Raw genomic sequence first — 8,033 nt, 5'->3', positions numbered from 1 at the left:
TAACAAAAAAACAGGTTATAAATTTGTTTCCAATTTTTTAAAGATATGACACATGATTTTATAGTTGATATACTTATATAATTTTCTGCAAACTGAAGAGAGTTAAGTATACAAGAGAAGAGTATGGTCTCTAGTATCAAATGCTGCAAAGAGAACAAGAAAGATGAGAGTTGAGAAAATGCCACCAAATTTGGCAATTAGGAGATTCTTAGTTACTTTGAAGATAGCACTTTAAATTGAGGAATCAGGGATAATGAACCTTGGAGACTGGAAATATATCTTCTGTGGAAATAAGGAAGTTTAGAAGAGGGATCAGTTTAGCAGGAAAGATAATGTAGTGGAATCTATGAATATTGCAACACATCCATTCCTCCTTTTCCCACTGAAGAGCTAAAAGTAAGGGGTGATGGTCTTACCAGTGACTGCTTCAGAGTGTAGACTGCCCACTCAAGGTCACTATGGAGCTAACCAGAAGTTACTGGGAAGAGAAAAGAGTTTTTTGTCTTTACAATGCTTCTGGTGTCTAGGTGAAGATTAATAAAATCAGAAGTCAATATTGGGTTATAGCAGATGATTGACACCATGGCAGTGAAGTCACTTGGAAAATGGCATAGATATATGCATATCAAACATGCAAGTGACACAAAGTTGGGGGAGAGGTAGAGAGAGAAGCTACCACACCAGATACAAGATCCAAAAAGATCTTAGCCTAAGACATTTGATTAAATTTAATGAGATAAAAATTACCATACAGTTTTATTTCAGTGTAAATGTAGATAATGTACAGTTTTACACAGGTTGAATTTGCAAGTATAAGACTGAGGAGGTATGGTTAGACAAACATTTCATATGAAAAAGATCTGTGGCTTTGAGTGAGCAGCAAATTAAATATGAATTGTTTGTCCTTGTTCTTGAAGAGCACGTATGACTTCAGGAGGGTGGTGCAAGTGAATAGGACTTAAGTAAGGCAGGGTTGTGCAAAGTCATCAGCCTCACTCCTCCAGAGGCATCAAAGTCCAGTAGCAAGACACAAGTCAAGACTTCTGGCACTGGCCCCAGATGCAGTGGGAGACCTTGGCCTTTTTAAACTAAGGACTTTCTCAGGTCTCAGTTTATCTGAAGCACATTCAGTAATTAAAGGCTAGGTAAGAATTAATGCAAAAGATGGCCTTGTTTGCCTTCACAGAAGAATCATTCTGGGGGGTGAAGACACTTAGAGTTTCTGGTCAGAACAGAAACAATCACTGTTTATACTCACTCTGAGCCAACAAAACCCAAACAATGAGCAAGTAAGGCATGGGAGAGGACCTCGTATTGAGCAATCAGTGAAAGCCAGAGTGATTTGGATCTAAAGGCATAGTGAAAGTAGAGTTACAACATAATACAGCAACCTAGAAAGCCAGTGTGATAGTGGGCTGCTTTAAGAGAGAAAAAGGAGTAAGTAGATGATAGTCCTGGTCTACCTAGCTGTGGTTAGGACAAATCTATGTTGTGTCCAGTTCTTGGCACCATATTTTAGGAAACAAGAGAGTACTCGGAGAAAGACAGCCAGGATGGTGAAGTACTTTTAGTTCATGCCATGTGAGGACTGGTTAAAGGATATGGGAATGTTTCACTTGGAAGAGGCCAAAACTTGGATGAAATAGGATAGTTCTCTTCAGGTTTTTAAAAGGCTGCCACGTGGAAGAGAGATTAGATTTGTTCTTCTTGACTCTGCAGAGCAAAATTGGGAGCAACAGGTGGAAGATGTAAAGAGGCAAATTTAGGTTTGATGGAAGAAACTTTCTAACAATTGTTGTTCATTCATCTCTGACTCTTCTTTACCCATTTGGGGTTTTCTTGGCAGAGATACTGGAGTCATTTGCTCTTTCCTTCTCCAGCTCATTTTGCAGATGAAGAAACTGAGGTAAACAGGGCTAAGTGACTTGCCCAGGGTCACACAGCTAGTGTCTGACATTTGAACTCATGAAAATGAGTCTTCCTGACTCCAGGCCCAGCACTTTATCCACCGTGACATGTAGCTGCCCCTTCAAACAATCAGAGTGATCTAAAACAGGAAAGAGCTAGCTCAGAAAGATTGTGGGTTCCATCGTGACCTTTTAAGCAAAGGTTGGATGACCAATCTTCAAGCATGCTTAGGAGGAAATTCTTTTTCCAATGTAGGTTGGACTAGGTTGTCACTCTGCAACTGAAATTCTGTGACTATAAGTTTTGTTTTGTTTATAAATGGGTGGTTTAAATTATTGAATTGTCTTAAATATATACATATGTGTGTGTATATATATACACATGTATATATACATATATGTGTATATGCACATGCACACATTTTACAAATTCATATGTATAACATGCATATTGTGATCACCACTTGGTAATCAGTTTTTTTGACTGTAGCAACTACATGTTGGAGGAGTTGAAATCTTGTCAGTGGATAGTCCCCAAAGCCAACAAAGTTTCAGATACCTCTAGTATGAAAATCCATACTCCCATATTTATCCAGGTGTGTGTCTGTAACTCTACAGCTAGCTGTTTATACGTAGGCATATATGAGAATCAGTGTGAGAGAATGATAGCTGTCTAGCCTCTGACACATTGTGGTTCTATGACCATGGGTAAGTCCCTTCACCTCTTCTGTGTTTCCAGGAAGCTTTCTAGGACTCTAAGATGCAAACCAGTTGTCATTCAGCATTGGCTGAGGGAGCTTCCTCATCAGAGTTCCCCGTAACAGTGAAATCATAGGCCCAAATAAACATGAGTATGCATATACATACATATGCGCATGTCTGGATGTCTGCTCATTTGCACTATCCATCACTGGTCAGGTTGGTAGTCTTTTTGTTTTTTGGTGCTTTGCTTTCTTAATTTAAAAAAAAGTAACTTAGGGGCAGCTAGGTGGTGTAGTGGATAGAGCACTGGCCCTAAAGTCAGGAAGACCTGAGTTCAAATCCGGCCTCAGACTAAGCACTTGACACTTACCAGCTGTGTGACCCAGAGCAAGTCACTTAACCCCAATTGCCTAAAAAAAAGTACCTTAGAGGGGCAGCTAGGTGGTGCAGTGGAGAGAACACTGGCCCTAAAGTCAGGAAGACCTGAGTTCAAATCCAGCCTCAGACCAAACACTTGTCACTAACTAGCTGTGTGACCCTGGGCAAGTCACTTAACCCCAATTGCCTTAAAAAAAAAAAAGTACCTTAGAAAAATAACTCATGTTAAATAATAGGTATATGAAAAGTACATGGTATATTTTGGTTACTTAAATTATAATTGCATTTTTAAAAATTAGCTCTTAATTTATATTCTTTAACAGTGAAAAAATATAAAATGAGTTGTGCTTTATCTTAAGATAACAAATTGAGAAAAATTTAGATAGCTTGAGAATTAACCAAAAGGATACCTCTTCTGATGCTAAATCAATTGTTTTATGGGTGAAATGTCAATACCAGTGAAAATTCTATTACTTTCTAAAAACTGTAATATATTAAAGAATTGAAAACATAAGCATTGAGTCTTTTTACCATAAGTCTTAACATGAATATATGAATATTTTCTTCAGAAACCTTGCCTTTCAGTAATTCCCTTTTATTTTAATTGGAAAATAAAACTACAACATAGTGAAGGAATTTTTGGCAGATCTTTCTGTGTGAGTATTACTAGCCCATTTAGTATGTTATGCTTACTATTAATGCACTGGCCTCCACATACTTTGCTGTGGGAATTATCTGAGACTCCATCAACTGCCCTCCCTGCTTCTTTGCCATTAGAGTTTTCTCCCTATTCTACCTAATCTCTAGGACTTTTAGCCCCCACCTTCTTTAGGGAAATGAGAGGCTAAAAATTACTCTTATTTTCAGCTAGGTTGTGGATTTAAGTAGGCTTTTCCAAACTTCGCTGGGAACTTAACAACCATAAATAATAACACTTCTAAGAGATACAGGGATGGTAGGGTTAGAGCCCAGAAGGATATTAGAGGTAATCTAACCCAATATCCTCATTTTATAGATGGGCTTTCAAATACATCCTCAAACACTTACTCTTTGTATGACCCTTGGGCAAGTCACTTTAACGTCTGTTTGCCTCAGTTTCCTCAGTTGTAGAATGAGGACAATAATAGCGGGTTGTGAGGATTAATGAAATAATACTTGTAAAGTACTTAGCATAGTGTTTTACTATGTGCCATATAAATGTTAACTTTTATTATTATTAAAGTGCTTAGTACAGTGGCTAGAACTACAGGTGCTACATAAATGCTATCTCTTAATGATGAGTAGAAAGGAACTTGAGGCCTAAAGAGCTTAAGTGACTTGCCCAAAGCCACATAGCTACTAAATGGCTTGAGAGGCAACATATAATAGTAAATAAAGGGCCTATTTTAGAGCAAGGAAGACCTTAGTTGAAGAACTGCTTCTGACACAGTTGTGTGACCCTATCTAAGTCACTTCTTAGTGCTCTAGGCAACTCTAACAACATAAATACCAGCTATGTATCCATGGAGCAGTTTCCATTCTGAGATTTCCCTATATTGATAAAATCACAGATTCGGAGACCCCTGATGCCTTCCTACCACTGCAAAAAAAAAAAAGTTAATTACTTATATCTTGGTTTGATTTTAATGATCTCATTATAGAATATCAGTTAAATCAACAAAGGCAGAAATCTTTTTCTCATTCAATTTTATATTCTATCTTTTGGCCAAATTATTTTTAATTGTAAAATATTCTTTCATAAGTGACTGCAAGTTGCAGAATATTACAATCTTAGAACTAAAAAATAATCTACAACGAAATGTAAAGATGCATGGAAGATATAAATGCATGTTAATGATGACTTTCATTCAAAGTGTTATACAAGACACTAACAAAGATGTGTAATTGCTGATTTTATAGTGAAAATGAGAAACAAGAAGTTTCCTATTGATACCTCTGCGATATGAAAAGAACAAGAGGACGGCCTCCAACCTGGTGGTTAAATCTGCTAAGAAGGATTTTGTAGGAAAGCATGTATCAGAATCAAGATAAGAAGGCAGCACGGTTCTTTGTAAGGTACATCAGTGAAGAGGATATCCGCACCCATGAAATTACGTAGCCCCTGGAAGAAAGTACCAACACTTCACTTGTCTAGTAGTCACCTGGCAGCTGTAAACTTTAACATTCTTTGTAAGTGTGCAGTATCATTATCTAGAATAGAACTAAGAATCAGGAAATTAATTCCCCCCTCGCCCCCTCCCCCAAAAAAAGAACCCTTGGGTGATGTTCATGCGTCAAAGCTAATGATTCTTAAGCCCTCACTTAGAGCTTGTTGAACATAATTCCCACAGTGTTCGTTGGTGTCCGAGCCCAGTGCAGATTAGAAGCAGTAAAATAGAATGGGATAGGGGAGGACTAGTAGAGATAGGCAATCCTGGCAGCATTAAGGAGGATAGCTGAAAGCCTATTAGTAAGGGAAGAAATAAAAACTAAAAAAGAAAAGAACTCAAAAAGCACAACAATCTAGAATCAGTATGGGTTAAAGTATTGTTCTAGCATAGTACGTTAATTGTTCGTAATGATGACCCTGAATCAAGAAGTTGTCTTTGGTACATGTTGTTCAAGGAGGAAGCAAACTGGTATGTTTTTTGTTTGTTTATTTTTTCTATTTGTTTGTTTGTTTTGCTAGGCAGTGGGGTTAAGTGACTTGCCCAGGGTTACACAGCTAGTAAGTGTCAAGTGTCTGAGGCTGGATTTGAACTCAGGTCCTCCAGACTCTAGGGTCGGTGCTCTATTTACTGCACCACCTAGCTGCCCCCAAACTGATAAGTTTTAAGGAGTTTTTCATTACAAGAATTCACATTAAAAATATTCATGTAAGAGGTAACTGTCAGATATTTGGAGAACATACATAAAAGCCTATTCCTTGGCAATGCTCAATGAATGAAGTATTATTATTATTATTATTATTGGTAAGGCAATTGGGGTTAAGTGACTTGCCCAAGGTCACACAGCTAGTACGTGTCAAGTGTTTGGTTTGAGGCCGGATTTGAACTCAGGTCCTCCTGACTTCAGGGCCGGTGGAATGAAGTATTATTATAATAAGTAGATTTGAGCTTAGTAGCACATTGACAGCAAATAGAATCATTGCAATCATAATTCAGTTGAACCGGTCAGAGATGGTTTTCACATATATACACTTGTCACAATGTCAATTGCCCATGGTTTTTATTATTTTAAACTAATATGTAAGATAATCTCATGTTCAGCCTCTATTGCAAGTGAGGAGTATTTCATTTTTATCTAAGTTTCCCTTAAAAGGGATGTAAGAAGTGAAACAAGAGGATGACTTCCTCTTTCCTAGAAAGGCAACCTGTGTTTCCTCTGGAAAACTTTTTACTTTCAATAAGAAAGCTTACAATTTCACAAAGCCATTAACAAAAAAGATTTTATTAAGGACCTCTTTGCACAATGGCCTTCATCCATCCTGCCTTGACCTGTTATTCTGGCAGATGTAACAAGTCAAGCAAGGTTAAGCCAAGTCAATCTTGAGGACAGGGGATCCAAAAGTAGGTAATTCAATACGTAGTTAACTTTCCATGGAATCACTACTGAAGTGAGTACACCCTTCATATTAACAGTAGAACAACTTGTTCTCATTAAAGAACCGATGTAGAAGATCCTCTGTAGAAAAGAGATTAACTCATGCTGTACCTAAATTGTAGTGCCAGTAAATGCATATTTTCCTTTAGTTAGATTAAATTGGATTTTTAAAAGAGGTATGAAGTTGATACTTTTTGTACAAAGATAAAAAAGTTTTGCAGCTAGTATCCCCGCAGGCAATAGAGTACCCTGGGATGTATTTCTCCTGGGTCTGGTGACTTGAACTTACTAGGGTAGCAAGGTGCTTTCAACATCTTGATTATTTTGAATTTCAGTACCCTGAAAACTATTTGTGTCGTTTTTCTCTCTTGTGCTGGCCTGAGATCATTGTCCTTGGTAGAAAAAACAAATAATAAAAGTTGAATAGTTCTGTCTTCTTTGTCATGACATTAACCCATCCCACCTAAGCACCAGCAATCCTATCCTTTGACTAGGCTTTCTCTTGATCTCAATGCAGGTTAAACCCTCACCCCATTTTTTTTCCCTTAGCATTCATCACAAGCCTCAGCTAATTGTGAATTTTAGCGTTCTTAATACTGAGTGAGCTTTGCTATGATTCTCAATAGCTGGGCTACTGTAGCTAAAGTAGTTATAACCTGCAAGTAGAATGGACTTAACAGCTATGAATAGTAACTCAGCTCATATCCTAGGGCCCTTAGTAGTTTCTCAGGCAAGGAGAAGGGTTTATTGCTGCACATTACTGTAAGACAGGTTCTGCTTCTTATTGCAAGGCCTCTAGACTCCCACCCCATCCAGTTCCACTGTGACATCCTTTTCCCCAAGTTCTACCACAGCTCTGTCTTTGGATGACACCTATGCTACTGTTTGCCTTAGTTGTCTCACCCTCAAAAGATTCTTCCCCACTTATGTCCTCAGATAATTATTTCAAGCATAAAAATTTTCTTGGAACTCTTAAACATATTTCATATTTCATAGAAATCCAGATTCATTATGTGTAAAGTTAGGGAAACATAGGTTTAAGCATTTTCTTAGTATTCTAGGTTATTTGTTTGCATTTCCCATCTGTTTGACAAATCCATTTTTATGGTTAGCACAGACATAAACATCAGTTCAGTTCCTGCCTAAATTATCCCATATTCTGAATTAGTGGAATTGTAGGTTTTACTATTCTGATTAAACATAGTTTAAACTGATGCAGAGTGAAGTGAACAGAACCCAGGAGAAAAATTTATTCAATGACACCACTATGGCAAAGACAAACAATTTTGGAAAAATTAGCAACTCTTATCAACATAACACAATTCCAGAGAACTAATGATGAAACATGCTACCTACCTCCTGGTAGAGATAGAGAAGTGAGGGACTCAGTGCAGAATGAGACAAGTACTTCTTGTGGACAATACTTCTTTGAAAATTTGTTTTGACTGACTACACATGCTTATA

Source organism: Vombatus ursinus, unplaced genomic scaffold (genome assembly GCF_900497805.2).
Source record: "Vombatus ursinus unplaced genomic scaffold, bare-nosed wombat genome assembly UNPS02014812.1, whole genome shotgun sequence".
In the NCBI taxonomy this organism is placed as follows: domain Eukaryota; kingdom Metazoa; phylum Chordata; class Mammalia; order Diprotodontia; family Vombatidae; genus Vombatus; species Vombatus ursinus.
Note: the sequence above shows the minus strand (reverse complement) of the source record.